Consider the following 17,121-nt stretch of genomic DNA (forward strand, 5'->3'; position numbering starts at 1 on the left):
GCAGTGCCTCAACATAACTTCCCAATCCCATATCTCAGCAGCACACATGGCAACAAACTCTACCCAGGTCTTCTTTTGCTCCTCCCACAAAGGAGTCACATGTTCATGACCTCATCAAAGGTCCTTGACTATATCCACTACAGTTATTATCGGGATAGTATGTGCTGCAGCCAGCAGTTACTAGGCATATGTTCCTGGCGTCTGCTCCAACAGCACCCGCACACAATTGACCCCTCCCAAGGGGATTTTTTTTTTTTTTATAGTATATAAAAGTTTCCTTCCTTTCCTTCCCAGACTGGGCCCCCACCAGTGTCTGGGACCTCCACTGAGCCAGTCCGACCCTGCCCTACCCCAGTTGTATCTTGTTATTAATGTAATATATCTCATTGTACCTATATACTGTATATATAAGGGGAGTGTGCAATGCCTGGTCAATGTCTGACCTATACCTGTGAGCCCTCTCCATACTTTACTAACCGCACTAAGACATACTTTACTACACCTAATTGTACAATAGTGCAAGTAGAACAAACTTATCAAGACTGAAAACAGGCTATTCAATCCCTTAGAAACAACAGCTCCATCATCATCAGATCAGCAGACGAGGGAGGGGGCATTGTGATCCAAAGACTGTAATGATTACATTCTGGAAGCCAACAATATCCTAGCTGACACATCATTCTATGACCTTCTCACATCCAAACCCTCTACACTCTGTTGTAGGTGGCTTGTTGGATCAGTGTGGTGTACGCTACATAGTCAATCTTCTCACCAAAAAAGTAAAACAATTCTTAACTGTTAACAACCCTCCCCTTTCCTTTTTTTTTTTTTTTTTTTTTTTACCGTCTACCAAAAATACACAGGTCTCTAACCAACCATCCCAGTCACCTCATCATCTCTAAAATCAATTCTCTAACCAGTAACCTTTTTCATGATATTGATCTTCACCTCCAGCCATTAGTCCTACTTTTACCATCCTACCCTAAGGACTCTCAAGGACCATTCTACCTCAAGTACTCCACACACATATTTGCCCTTTATTCCAACATTCCGCACGACCTTGGCCTAAAATCCATCAACAGTCACCTCAGCACAATCAACAAGATGCCTCCCTTGCAATAAAGACTTCCTCCTTCATAGTATTGATTTAATCTTAAACTACAATAGCGTCTCTTTCATCAACAGCATATTCCGACAAATAAAGGGGTGTGCAATGGGCACCAAATTTGTGCCTTCACACACAAACCTTTATATGGGGCCTTTGAAGCCCTCCAGATCTTAGGCGCCAAACCTTTTTCCACCAATATTTTGTACTTTCGTCATTACATAGACAACCTCTTTTTTTTTTTTTTTTCTTTCTTTTGAGGGGTGACCAACAATCAGCTGAGATTTTCAAAAGCCACCTCAACTATAATAATATGGGCCTATGCTTCACTTAGAATTACTCTCCCACTAACCTTTAATTTCTTGATCTGTCCATCCACTTAGAAACAGACGGAACTTTATCCACCAGCACACACTTCAAATCAGTGGATGTTAACAGCTATCTTTGACTTTAACAGCGCCCTCTGTAAACCTTGGCTTCAAAATATACCATATGGTCATCTTGAGCGTATACAAAAGAAGTGTTCAAACACCACAACTTTTCGACAACAAGCTAAAATCCTCAAAAAAACATCCTAAACAAATTGTCCAAGATGCATTCAGAAAAACATTAACCCCTTAAGGACGCAGGGTTTTTCCGCTCATTTCTTGCTCTCCAACTTCAAAAATCCATAACTTTTTCATTTTTACCGTAATGTTATTTATTTTAACATGCCGTGTACTGCGAAGCTGACATTTGGGCGCCATTTCCCGTCTCGGAGGTCACCGCACTGAGCTCTCGGGCATACTCGCGCATGCGCACCAACAACTTTTTATCGCGGCCGACTTCCAGTGCGGCTGCGCAAATGACCACGGCTTCAGACGGTTACGCGCATAGTACGCACAGCAATGTCGTGATGCGCCGTGTATTTTATTTACCATGCATTTATTTAATCATTTATTATTCATATATAAACATACAGTGTCGGACTGGAGTGTCTTGGGCCCCCCAGAGGAAATTATTCTTTTGGGACCCACCTTTCAATTATATAGAAAGAATGCCGTAGCACCATTTTCTAACAGCTTTGTTTTTCATGCTTTCAGTGTATGGTCCACATTACAGATCCCCTTTATTCTTTGAGCAAATGCAACTACACAGATTTAATTAAATAAAAAACTAATTAAGCCCATTAATAGCATTGTTATTTCATAATACCTTTTAAAAATAAAATTTTCACTGTAGTGCAATATTTTGGCACCCGTAACTGTTTTACATATGCCACTTTAATCAAAACTAGTGCAGTGTGTTCTATGTGCAGTTTGTCAGATTAATCAAAACTGGTGCTCAGTCTTCATTAATCTGATGCACCCTGCATTGTTTTTTTGGTCTCTGACCCAGATTTATTCAAGCACCTGTGCCAGTTTTTTGTTAAAGGAGCACCAAAAAAAAAAGTAGTGCACTCTGTCAGAGCAGTGCAGGGGATGCCAGATGGATTTCTAGAAATCTCATATATATTCTTAATAATAGAATATAACTGTGAATTTATTTTTTCAGCAAATTAAGGATCCATAGAAATTTAGTTCATGCAGCAAATCCTGGGAGCAAGAAACAGGGTGTGGTCACACATTGCAGTTAAAACTGCGTCACAATCATCTTTGAGGTGGTTTTAGGTGCAGTTTTGTTAATTGGTGAAGGACATTTGTGGAACAGGTTTCCCCTTCAAAATCAGATTCATCCATTCAGTCCATGTCTTTCACATGGTAAATTAACAATACTGCACCTAAAACCACCTTAAGGGTGATGGCAAACATGGCATTTTGAACCCGTTTTTAGGCCGTTTTTAAGCAGTCTGTTAGAAAACTTATCCATTTTTGACAGGTTTGACCAATTCTTAATTAAAACTGGTCAAAAACGCATGCATTTTTTTACGGACTGCTTTAAAACGACTCAAAAACACGTTAAAAACACCATGTGTACCATCACCCTAAAGCTGATTGCGATGCAGTTTTAAATGCGATGTGTGACTGCACTCACAGGCTGTGTTCACACGTTGTGTTTTAACACACACCTCCAACACAATGGGGAGTGTTGCCCACAACACATGTGAATTTTCACTGAAACGCATGTGTTCTAAGATGAGCACCACACATTTTGCATGTAAAAATGTACATTTCAGATTGCATGCCTTTCAGTGGATATGCATATGTGTTCTGGACAAGCCCCTTCCAGTTGCTTTTAAAAACAGATTAAAAATACAAAGTGTGGCGCAACGCAAAGGTTATGCTCTGCCACACTGCCGTAATCATTATATTAAACAATATGATGATTTTTAAATTTATAGCATTCATTACTGTTATTATTTCAGACATATTGGCGGATGTTAATGATTATGAAATAGCATGAACATAGAATGTGTATTGCTGTATATATGTATGTATGTTGGTGTACATCAATATAAAGAAATAAATATATAGTGACATATGCTTTAATTATATGCATATCCATAGTATACACATGAACACATCCATTATACACAATATGCACACTTTACATTGATTGCATTAGGTGCATACTTACATTTTAGGCTAGACAATAGCAGAAGAGGGAAACATTAAAGAAGCTGGAGACACAGTCTTACCTAGGCCAGACATTTTGCCTGCACACTCTGCCCTCCCTCCTCCTCTGTCCCGTCTATTAGCCACTGCCTGGTTTATAGGAACCTGGAAGAGACCTCCAGCGGTGTCGTAGTGACATGAGCAGCAGCAGCTAAGTGTTGGTGAATGGGTCTGTGGATAATGAGGTGCTGCTGCAGCCAGTACACTTTGGTTCACAGCAGAGAACCCCCAATTCCCTGGGAGTCTAATAATGAGTCCTGACCTGCAGCTTCAAAGCCTCCATTACCCCTTCAAATACCTTCATAGTAGGCTCCACGGCCCCATTGCAAGGAGAGTTTTTCCACATGCTGCGAGCAGTGAGCAGCCCTACCTTCCACGTGACCACCTAGTCGGGGCTCACCAGAGAATTTTCCAGTTCTCTGGCGGACCAGTCCGACGCTGTATCAAGGCCTCTGGATGTTGGTAGTTAATTGTACGTTAGCCCCAGGCTACAATGATCAGCTGTAACAGTTATCAAAGGTGAAGCTTTATTGTTAATCTTGGTTCTACTGACAAAACAACATTTTTAAAATGCAATTGTCACAGAGACTGAAAAAAATTTGGCTGCGGCTACAATTATAAAATATACAGTTCCACCTTGCATACAAATTCAGCCTAAGAATATATACCGTATTTTTCGCCCTATAAGGCGCACCGGACTATAAGGCGCATTAGTCCGATGCGCCTTATATATGTAATAATTCCATATATAAGGCGCATCGGACTATAAGGCGCGGGGTCCGGGGGCGTGGCGGAGACCCGACGCGACGGGGAACGCGGGGAAGGTGAGGGGGAGGTGGAGGAGGGCAGCGGACCCTACTTACATAGGTCCCCGCTACCGGAGACAGCAGATCTCCAGCGGGAACTGCAGACCACGCGGCAGAAGTTGTTCGTGCCGCGTGGTCTGCAGTTCCCGCTGGAGATCTGCTGTCTCCGGTAGCGGGGACCTATGTAAGTATGGTCCGCTGCCCAGCGCCATACATAGGGCGCACCGGACTATAAGGCACACTTTGGATTTCCACGGAAATCCAAGGCTTTTAAGTGCGCCTTATAGTCCGGAAAATACGGTATAATGTGTATGTATATGTATGTATATATGTGTATATGTATGTATATATGTGTTTTTCACACACATTTTTGTTTGATTTGTTTATTTTTACACTGTTGGAGAAGTGATTGTTTGCCTGATGAAGACGCCAATCTGGCGTTGAAACGCCTTGCTTTATCCCAAATAAGAAATTTTTTTGTAAAACATTTATTTCACCTCTTTTTGTCTTGCTCCCATCCTTCATCTTTTCCTCTTGGTGCACAGCGTGTTAATTGGCTAGACCCTGTTTTTGATCCTCCTCATTGTCTAATAAAATGACTGCTTAGGGCAAAAAATTACACATATAAGAAGATTAGCACAGTCCCCTTACCTAGATCAATGAGAAAGTGTCCCTGGTTTATTGTGCATGATTTAACCTCTTTGCATGCAGCTCTGTACATGTATGTTGCTATGGGACCCTCGTTAACGCACAGCACTGTACATGTACGCCTTTGGTGCAGTGTGACTTGGTGCATGTCATTTGACATGGTAATATGTAGAAGTGTCTCCTGTAATTGACAGTAGACACCTCAATGTACCTGTCCATGGACTAAGCAGATCATCGTACCTGCCCATGCCTCCCCCCCCCCCCCTCCCTGTCAGCATTCTCCCCTTTGCTAGTCTTTAGCATCCAATTTATCACTCTCATTATCTCTACCATAACCCATAATTTCACATGTGCTGCTTTGCAATTCTTTTGCTGGTGTCTGGGGTAAAATTGTTCCTGGCTTAACCGCCATAATCCTTAAGAGTGTATTGAACTTGGTGTGCTGCATTTGCTTGTTGTTTGGGATCAAATTGCACTTTTCAGGTGGTACTACAATACTACAAAAAAAATAGTCATTATTGCCTCTGATACAAAGTCTGCAAATGGCGTTGAAAGTCCTTTTTATTTGTCCTCCCCATTGTCTTCTAGTGACAATAAGGGCCTCTAGGACTACAACCAGAGAGCCTGAGCATTCTTATTCCATATGGGTGACCCCTACAATTATAACCCTCAGCCCTTAGATCTGGAGCCCACTAATTGAGCTAAGTCCGAAACTTGCTCTTCTGAACTTAAAGGAAACCTACCACTTGTAGTGGCAGGTTTCTGATGGAAATACCGGGCACCAGCTCAGGGTGAGCTGGTGCCGGAGCTTATTTTAGTTAGTGTTTTAAACCGCGGTATCGCGGTTTAAAACACTTTTTAAACTTTATAGCCGGCGCAGGCAGGTACGCGCTCGGCGCTTACCGTGCGCGCGGCTACATAGGAAGTGAATGAGAGCCGCGCGCATGGTAAGCGCCGAGCGCGTACCTGCCTGCGCCGGCTATAGCGTTTAAAAAGTGTTTTAAACCACGATACTGCGGTTTAAAACACTAACTAAAATAAGCTCCGGCACCAGCTCACCCTGAGCTGGTGCTCGGTATTGCCATCGGAAACCTGCCACTACAAGTGGTAGGTTTCCTTTAAATATGGAGATAATCCCACCACAATTTAGATGGCCTTTAGCAGAAGCAAGAAGAGCTAAAACAATATACTGGAAAGAGTCAGTGTCAAGATTTAAAATAAATCATGAGGAACTTTAAGCAAATTTGCCAATATGAAAAAAATTTGAATGAGAAAGCCACCTTAATAACAACAGACTTTGATAGCAAATGGAAAAAAATGATATGATTATATGCATAAAGCAATGATATATTCTTATAAAAGCTAAAGCTTCCTGTATAATTGGTTCTTATTCTTGTTTCTTTTTTTCCTTTTCTTTTTCATCTCCTTTTTTCCCGTTTCTTTTCTTTCTCATCTTCTTTTGTCTTCTCTGAAGTGCCTACGGGATATATGAGGCTAATAGGGAATAGACATATTTGTCTGTAGAGTAGTTGAGTCATGTAAAATAGTACTCAAATAGATTTATGATATAGAAACACTTTCTGATGTAACTCTCTATATGCTATGATGTACTGCTTTATGTATAAATATAATGATAAAATTTTAACAAAAAGAATTTTTTTAAAAATAAATAAATAGCCCCATCAGCATACTGACAGTCCCAGGGTACAGATGAACAAGACAGGGCTCAGACCAGAGGAATTAAAAAATATTGGGGCATGGTACTAAATATGGGGCTAATAAAGAAGCCATCAATCAGGGTCTATTGGAGCACAGGCATTTAGTACAACACCCCGATGTTCCACATGGCCATTAGCAGGATACGCTTTGTAGCCATCCATAGTTTTTTGTATTATCAACATAATGTACAGTGCTCACCTAGAGATGACCCCAGTTATGATTGATTATTTAAGATAAAGCTCATCCTAGACCATTTTAGTTTATGCAAGCATTTACCCCCGAGAAGTAGGTGTCTATAAACGATTCCTTGGTACATTTTAAAGGGAGACCACAGATATTTTTTTGAAAAAGTACGGTTTGAAGATGTATAAGCTCTGGGGAGTTTGCTTCACCCATTACTGGATAAGGGCTACCTGCTCTTCCTGTGCAAATTGTATACCAGTGTTAGACTGTTAAAGTATCTCGATTCTAGAAACGCTGTTGCATATGGCACTGTAAGAATAAATCTACGAAGTTGCTGCTTAGGCAAAAACTTTGAAGGCACGAGAACAGGGCATTGTGAAGCGATTTGTTTTTCAAATATTTGAAGATTCCTTTAAGACTGGTTCTGTTCCACAGGACTGGCGCAAAGCAAATGTGGTACCAATATACAAAAAATAATCGAAAAGCGATCTTGGAAACTACAGACCTGTGAGTCCTCTTTTGTGGGGAAAATATTTGAGGGGTTTGTTAGAGATGTTATCCTGGATTTTCTCACTGCACGTAACCTTATAACCAAGCATCAGCATGGGTTTATGAGGGACCGGTCCTGTTAGACTAATCTGATTGGCTTATATGAGGAAGTATGTTCCAGACTGGACCTGAGGGAGGCTGTGGATATTGTATATCTGGACTTTTCCAAGATACTTGATACAGTGCCAAATCTGTGTATTTGGGTAAGTAATTGGCTTAGTGATAGGAAACAGAGGGTCATCATTAATGGCACATTCTTATACTGAGTTGACGTTACCAGTAGATTGCCACAGGGGTCATTATTGGGGCCACTTCTTTTTAATATCCTATATCCTCACTCCTAGTGTTCCATATGAACTTTGTACTCTGTAATGTAATATTATATTTTTGTATGATTTGTAAAATGCTATGGAATTTGATGGCGCTATATAAATAATTATTATTATATTATCATTTCTTTTTATTAATGACCTTGTAGTGGGTTTATACAGTCAAGTTTCAATATTTGCAGATGATACTAAGCTGTGTAAAGTAATTAATACTGAGGCTGATAAAGTAGCATTACAGAGGGATTTCTGGAAGCTGGAGGAATGGGCTGAGAAATGGTTGATGAGGTTAAATGTAAACTTATGCACTTGGGCCATGAAACAAAAAGTACTATTATGTTCTAAAAAGTCAATTACTTGGTAAAACTAAGGCTAAAAAAAACTTGGGGGGGGGGGGGGGGTTATTGGTGGATGGTGAACTTAGTTTTAGTGACCAGAGCCTGCAATCTGCTGGTAAAGCAAATAAAATTATGGGTATATCAAAGAGGAATAGATTCTCATGATAAGGACATTGTATATTGTCCTTATACAAATCACTTGTCAGACCACACGTGGAATATTGCGTACAGTTTTGGGCACCAGTTTATATATAGTAGAACTGGAATGGGTGCAGAGGAGAGCAACCAAGATTATTAGGGAATGGGGGGACTAGAATAAAATGTCCGATTAGAAAATTTGGGGTTATTAAGAAAAAAGGGAGACTGAAGGGAGACCTCATTACAGTACAAGGATCTCGCCGAAGATTTTTTTACCCAGGCCTGTGACCAGTACAAGGGGCATCATCTACACTTAGAGAGGCAGTTCTTCCATCTTCCATCCATAGAAATTCTTTACTGTGAGTGAGACTATGGAACTACCTGCCACTGGAGGTTATTATGGCGGAATCTTTATACATGTTCAATAGAGGCCTGGATGTCTTTTTGGAGAGCAAAAATATCACGGGTTATGGGGAAAAACATTTAATTCTTAAAGGTTGGACTTGATGTACTTGCGTATTTTTCCATCCTTATATACTATGACTCTGTTTTGTGCATACAATGAAAATGTATATTGTCCTATATAAATGTCCTTGTTTTAACAACAATACATGGGCACACTAGCACCCCTGTACAGGGTACCGCAGCAGAACCCCCCCCCCCCCCCCCCCAAACTGAATGCATTTTGGACTACAGTAGGCACATTAACGGGGTTGACTTGCTGGACCAGGTGCTTATGCCTTATAGTGCCCTGCCAAAATCAAGGGTACAATACACTAGCTTTGCATATCATTCAGATGGCCCTTTATACTGCATACATGTTACATCGATGTGCAGGCCAGAGGGGAACTATCCTGGAGTTACAAGAGGTGGATATAAAATATTTTATTTTTTGAGACCAGGAAGGGGAAAATGCCAGTACCTCTGGAATGTAGGCCACACAAATTGTACTAGGGCCATACTTTCCAGGAGATGTTCCTCAAACTGCAAAGAAAGGAAGGAGCCAAAAGAGGCGCACATTATGTTCCAAAGAGGATATAATTCCTTTATTTATATAGCACCCACAGATTCCACAGCGCTACACAGAGATTGCCAAATCGGTCCCTTTCTTCATGGGGCTCACAATCTAATCAACCTGCCAGTATGTTTTGGAGTGTGGGAGGAAACCCACACAAACAGAAAGAGAACATACAAACTCTTTGCAGTTGTTGACCTGGATGGGGCTTGAATCCAGAACCCCAGCGCTGCAAGACTGTAGACTGTAGGGCATAAAAGAATGTTAAATATCATACCTCCCTGGATATTTTTTTGAATGTATTGAAGCACACATTTTATTATTAAGCCTGTGATCTTTGCACAACTTATACATAAAGTCACATGCCACACCTTCCATACTATTTGTTTACCTCAGAGGCTCTTCAAATATGTAATACAACTTGAAAACAATTGAAGCCAAATTTGCCCTCCAAAAGCCCAATGGCACTGCACTTCTTTTGTTCTGCACCCTGCTCTAGGCTCTAGTTTACATTCACTTTTTGGGTACTGGCATACTCAATAGAAACTGTATAAAATATTAAGGAGTGTATTTATATTTTTAACCACTTGTAAATGTGTTGATTATATGGCAAAGGGAAATATTTTAAATGTAAAGTTTTTTAATTTAATCCCTGTGAATTACTGAAAAGGTTAACAGACTCCCTTATTGCTGTTTTAAATACTTTGCAACATGCAGTTTTTAAAAAAAACTTGAGGGTTTCTAGTACTGGCAGTCCCCTACTTAAGAACACTCGACTTACATACGACCCATATTTACAAACCGACCTCTGGATATTGGTAATTTTTTGTACTTTAGCCCCAGGCTACAATGATCAGCTGTAATAGTTCTCACAGGTGTCTGTAATGAAACTTTAGTGTTAATCCTGATTCTTATGACAACTCAACATTTTTAAAATCCAATTGTCGCAGAAACCAAAAAAAGTTCTGGCTGGGATTACAGTGATAAAATATACAGTTCAGACTTACATACAAATTCAACTTAGGAACAAACCTACAGACCCTGTCTTGTATGTAACCCGGGGACTGCCTGTACATGGGTCCCTCAAAGCCAAATTCAACTAAAGTAAACTAAGTAAACTGGTTTACTACAAAAATAGTTCGTGAACTTTTCTGAAAAAACTGCTGCCAAAACTAGTGTTATAACATCCTTTAACTCCTTACTGACATGTGACGTATTAGTACGTCACATGCCGGGTCCCGGTGCATGGAGAGGGCTCGCGGGCCGAGCCCTCTCCATAGCCGGTAAGACTTTGCTGCATATTGCATATTTTTTTTGCCATTTAAAAAAAAAAGAAAAAATTCTATAAAAAGTGATCAAAAGGCACAGTCTTAAAAATGATAACATTGTAAATGTCATCAAAATCCGCAAAAAATGACACCACCCACAGCTCCATACACCAAAGTATAAAAAAGTTATTAACCCCAGAAAATGGCAAAATCCCCCCAAAAATTTTTGTACAGGAGGTTTTAATTTTTTTAAATGTATGAATACATTATAAAACCTATATAAATTTGTTATCCCCGCAATCGTACCGACCCAAAGAATAAAGTAGACATGTCATTTGGGGCGTACAGTGAAATCTGTAAAATCCAAGCCCACAAGAATACGGCACAATTGCTTTTTTTTTTTTACCAATTTCACTGCATTTGGAATTTTTTTTCCCGCTTCCCAGTACACGGCATGAAATATTAAATACCATCATTTTGAAGTGTAATTTGTTACACAGAAAATAAGCCGTCACACAACTCTGTACATGGAAAAATAAAAAAGTCATAGATTTTTGAATGTGGGGAGTGAAAAATGAAAACGCAAAAACGAAAAAAAAAGGGCTGTGGCGGGAAGGGGTTAAAAAGTAACTTACGTTTTAAAAACAAATGCTAAATTTAAATTGATATAACATATATCATTTATATGACTTTATATCTAAAAAGCAGAGCTATGAATTGAAATTTGCCATTTTTAAAAAAAATTGCACCAAATTTCTAATATTTTCACACAGAAATACACCATTAACTAAAGGCTTCCACTATCATGAAGTACAATGCCTTACAAAAAAACACTCTTAAAATCAGTTGGCTACATTAAAGTGTTCATATAAAGTGATGCATGACCAATGGTGGATCTTCATATAGGCGGTATGGCCGGCACCCATGGCCTTTGGCTTACAAGAGGCCCACGCCCCCCATTCCAGGGCCTTATATAAAGATCCACCATGAGTCTATTAAAAAAAAAAAATCTTTACTCAACTCTGGCTCCTTCTTCCCGGCCCCCATGGCAGTCTTCTCCTTCTGGCATGGGTGCATACATTATGATGCAGCGGTGTTACTTCTGCGTGACTTTATAGTGTGTGCGACTGCCGGGCAGAAAGAGAAGAAGACACAGCCGTGGGGCCTGGAACAAGAAGCTGCAGGTGAGTATATTAAATGGGGGCATCTGCTGAAGACATTATATTAAAGGGGGACTTTGCTGTAGACATATCTGTAAAAGGGCATCTGATGTAAACATTTCATTAAAAAGGGCATCTGCTGTGGACATAACATTAAAGTGGGGCTCTCCTCAGGACATACCATCAAAGGGGGGCTCTGCTGAGGGCATTTTATTAAAGGGAAGTTCTGCTTTTGATTCATTACAAGGAGCATCTGCAGTGGACATTTCATTTATGAGGTCCTACTGCTGCTGGCCATATTATTAGAGTAGCGACATCATTTCCTACCCTAGGGCTTAGGCAAGTCATTAACTTTTAACAGTTTTTTCTTTGTGGTAAAATTAGTAGCCTTGGCTTATACACGAGTATATAAAGTATGAAGGGGAGTTCAGCTGCAGAGTGCACAGAGACTGGGCCAGACAGCTATAGCAGTCCAGATCTCCTACACTGTTTGGGAGATCTGGTATGGACGGTTTCATGTAGTTAGGGTGTGATTGGCTTTCCTAAATAGATGGGTTATAAGAGCGCATTTGAAGTTCATCATTAAATTACTTTGATGAACAACACAAGATTAAGCATTTAGAGTGGTACTTACGTCCTAACATCTAGGCACATGTTGGTTTGGACGCTGGAGAGGCCCTAGTGGTTTGAACAGCCCATGGCCCATAGGAAACCTACCATTTGATTTGAGGCATTATGAAGCAAACATACCTTAAGAATGCTTTAGCTACACTGATGCAGGATCATATCTTGTATAATCCCTGTGCTGAGTGGATTTGAAAAAAAAAAAAAAACTATTATAAAATTATGTTGAGGCTCTGTCGCTCCTATGGCTGCTCCGGCGCTTCTCCTCTTACCCTAAATATTCACTGCTTCAGTGTCCTGTCTAGACATTTCAGGAAGCTCTGTGTAATGTGTTTATGTACCGCAGCCAATCTGCACCCAGCTTTCCCAAGATCCTGAATTTTATAATAGTTTTTTTTTTTAGAAAAACCACTAGAATCCGGGTTTAAACCAGAAATATTTCTGCATCCGTCTAGCTACAGCATTTTCAAGGTATGTTCGATTTACAATGCATGAAAACAAATGGTAGGTTTCCTTTAATCCACCACTGTGCATGACAGCCTTGGAAAAAGGGGTATTAAAGGGGTATTCACATTCCAGCAAATTAATGTTATATTTTGTATCATGAACTTACTTCTTACTTTCTGTATGAATTCAGAACAGTTTTTTTTTTTGTTTTTTATTTTTTAGATCTCTGCTTGCTGGTCCTCTATAGAAAGCTTCATTGTTTATTTTCAGTGGACATGGACAGAAAGTGTATTGAAAAAATGTATAACTTTTCATTATACAAACCATAACATTTATTTGCTGACATACTGGTGTGTGTCCACTCTGACATGGTCATTAAAATGGTGTAGAATAGATTTGTTATGTTTGTTTGTGTGTTTGGTAAAGCTGAACCATTGTAATTAGGGCTATATTCATTTTTTTCCATCTCTCCATTTCTTTCAGTTTCAATCAGAAAACTTCAGTTTAAGGAATACTGCAATTCCTCTGGTTCCCTCTCCTAGGAAAAGCATCAAATGTGGAGCCTGGACTGACCAAGGAAAATGAGATGCCCGAGATGCCCTGCACCATACACATGCTTTTGATAGGGACCTGAAAATTTCTCATTCCTTTCATTGAAAAAAGAAAAAAAAAACATTTGGAATATAAGGAAAAAAGTCACATGTGAAGTTATTCCTCAAATATGACTCATATAACCTGCAAATGGCCATGCCTTTTTTTTTTTTTTTTTTAACCAAGAGATCACAATGTAGCACTTTTTTGAGGGTGACGGTACCAATTCAGAACGCAACCATTGATGGCTTTGTAAGGTATATGTTATGCGTGTTTGTCTTTTTCTTAAATTAGTAAGATAGCTTAATAAACCTAATAAACTATTCTTTACCTTTTTAGCTATTAATGATAAACATTTTCGTAATGGAAATGTATATTGCAGTGCACAGTTTGCATTACATGTGTTAATGCAGAACATTAGTGTCAGGCATCTGGTAGTGTTTCAGATGGATTCTTTAGTAAATATTTTAGTAAACAGTAAACGAGCTGTGAAATATGGAGAACATATGTGGTCAAGGCTGAACTTGAGGTATATACCATAAACAACTGCTCAATGCCTTAAGTCCTTTAAGGGTGGATTCACATTGATATTTTTTATTTTACATCAGTGATTTTTCTGGTTTATGGACATGTACAGATTTGATTACTCTTTCTGGCTTTAGTAATTTTTCATGGATTCCTTACTGAACCTTTAATTTCACTTTTTCACACTTTTTGCACTTATCAGTGGTCAGTGGAAAAAAAAATTAGAACCTGTCTTTTTTGTGTTCACTGACAACATTGGATCATTGAAGTGCGAAAAAGCACATTGAATGCTTCAGTAAGGCATCAGTAAAAAAAAAAAATCACTGAAGCCAGAAAGAGAAAACAATCTGTATGTGTCCTTAAGCCATAACGGCTTCAATGAAAAATTACTTATGTGAAAAAAAATATACATATATCTGCCCTAAGACATATGCACGGTACTTGTTGTTAACCCTGTTCATTGTAAGGTGTTTTGCCTATTACAGCATTATGTACCATTATGAGTATGTTTTTATAATTTTGTATTACTCATCAAGTGTATGATAAGGTACCAACCAACATTTCTTAAAACCATGTTCTCAAAATCCCTGGTTACCAATATCATGCCATGCTCCGCCTTCTTTCTTTTTTTTTTATATTGTTTCATACATTTTTATCAAAGATGCTGTAAGGGGGCATAGGAACTAACAAAGAAAGTACTCTTATCAATATTATTCCTTTTGTATGTGAGTATTTATCTTTGGGGAATTATTTTATTTTCCATTTAAACTGTGTAAAAAGAAAAAAAAAATCTCCGCTCTTCCAACCTGGTGACTTGATTGCTCCCAAGCAGAGTATAACTCTGGAAGACTTTTGTGGTTTTTGCCCACTCTTAAGGAACTGGCATTGATCTTGTGCCATCTGTAACACCACACTAACATTTTTAGTCAGTACAAGTTTAAAGCTGCTATATATAATCCTGTATTTATCCTGTAGTGTATGATTGGTATTTTTGAGTTGAATCTGATATATTGAGATGCATTTTATGAGCAGTACAGTCAACCATATTCCCTAATTATGTAAATTCTAGCTATTTAATGAATGAGTGGCTGACCTAAGAAATTAGGTGGTGGTGTTTCTTAAAAGACGGTACACAAGGTCGATTGATGCTTCTGCAGATTAATATAGAACATAGGTTAATAATGAATATTTTACTCATGAAAATCACTTTACTGTACAAGGGAGGTGGGCACTGCATTATAATTACACTAACAAAGAACTTTCTACATCTCTTTACAAAGGTACAGGGTAGTTCTACTACATAGAACACAGGACCCTGCTTCCTTGATCATGTTTCATAATTCTTTAACTATCCAAGGAAGCAAATTGGAGCCCAGTAGCAAACTTTAGTTTTTGCCTCCAGACTAAGCTGACACTATTCAACCCCAAGTAATCAAATGTAGTCAAATTTAAGCAAAAACTTTCAGAGATGTCACACATCCAAATCTCAAATTTCTGGATATTGCAGGCTTGTCTGGTTCCCATGGTACAGTTTCCAATGTGTGTTGGTATGATGTAGCATGACTAGCAGCAATATAAAAAGTTTACATTTTATTGTACCAGACAGCTCTAGTATGTAGGAAGGATCCCATTTAAATGTTTGCTTCTGGGTTGTTTTTTCAATAATTACCTTTATCTGAACTCAACATTTTTACAAAATGTATGTGTATGCTGTAGAGTGGTACTATAACTTATAACAATTTCACTAGCATTGCAGTATGTAATAAACTGTAGACAAAATCTTTCAATGTGGATTTACATTGTCACTTTAATTTGTTATAAATGCAAAAAATGTATTTGAATAATTTTCTGTATTTTTATTAAAAAAATCCCTTCTCTGTACGAAAGGTTGGCTTGATGCTGTGTGTATAAACACTGCGATATTGTACAAGCATGGACTATTTGGGATACCATGCAGTTAAATGCTGAGCACACAATGCCTTTGCTACTATTTGTGTGGAGTTCATTAAAATTTCCTATAAAATACATTTTGTAATTTATGTGAATGGGGCTATAAAAATAATAATCCTCGTATCCTCACATTCTTCCCATTCCCATTCTACACATACATACACACACATTATATGGAAGGGTTGTGCTGTACAAATAATAAACCTTTCTCAGCACTCACGTTCAGCTGTAGTTCCAGCATTACTACCAGCCTCTGCTTGAAACTAATGCTGCAGCAGTTGTGCAGCTGTGGTCACCACTGCAGCTGCCTGTTATCTCTACAAACAGACGCCAGCATCGGCTGAATTTGACTGTGGGAGAAGGTGAGTAATAGGTTTATTATTTTATTTTTAACCCCCTCACCCCCCTAAGCCACATGTACACTCACCGGCCACTTTATTAGGTACACCATGCTAGTAATGGGTTGGACCCCCTTTTGCCTTCAGAACTGCCTCAATTCTTCGTGGCATATATTCAACAAGGTGCTGGAAGCATTCCTCAGAGATTTTGGTCCATATTGACATGATGGCATCACACAGTTGCCGCAGATTTGTCGGCTGCACATCCATGATGCAAATCTCCCGTTCCACCACATCCCAAAGATGCTCTATTGGATTGAGATCTAGTGACTGTGGCGGCCATTTGAGTACAGTGAACTCATTGTCATGTTCAAGAAACCAGTCTGAGATGATTCCAGCTTTATGACATGGCGCATTATCCTGCTGAAAGTAGCCATCAGATGTTGGGTACATTGTGGTCATAAAGGGATGGACATGGTCAGCAACAATACTCAGGTAGGCTGTGGTGTTGCAACGATGCTCAATTGGTACCAAGGGGCCTAAAGAGTGCCAAGAAAATATTCCCCACACCATGACACCACCACCACCAGCCTGAACCGTTGATACAAGGCAGGATGGATCCATGCTTTCATGTTGTTGACGCCAAATTCTGACCCTACCATCCGAATGTCGCAGCAGAAATCGAGACTCATCAGACCAGGCAACGTTTTTCCAATCTTCTACTGTCCAATTTCGATGAGCTTGTGCAAATTGTAGCCTCAGTTTCCTGTTCTTAGCTGAAAGGAGTAGAGAGGGTG

The 17,121-nt window shown here is 39.3% G+C and overlaps 1 protein-coding gene across 2 annotated transcripts in view; it reads left to right on the forward strand.

The window, feature by feature from the left end:
* Window positions 1-16,061, forward strand: part of ANKS1A (ankyrin repeat and sterile alpha motif domain containing 1A) — a 183,406-nt gene extending 167,345 nt beyond the window's left edge. For both annotated transcript variants that reach the window (XM_072137187.1, XM_072137188.1), the window contains one exon: window positions 13,404-16,061. The gene's annotated coding sequence lies outside the window, so the exon portion shown is untranslated. The remainder of the gene's footprint in view (window positions 1-13,403) is intronic.
* The last annotated feature ends 1,060 nt before the right edge of the window (window positions 16,062-17,121 follow it).

The sequence above is a fragment of the Engystomops pustulosus genome, chromosome 2 (assembly GCF_040894005.1).
Source record: "Engystomops pustulosus chromosome 2, aEngPut4.maternal, whole genome shotgun sequence".
In the NCBI taxonomy this organism is placed as follows: Eukaryota; Metazoa; Chordata; class Amphibia; order Anura; family Leptodactylidae; genus Engystomops; species Engystomops pustulosus.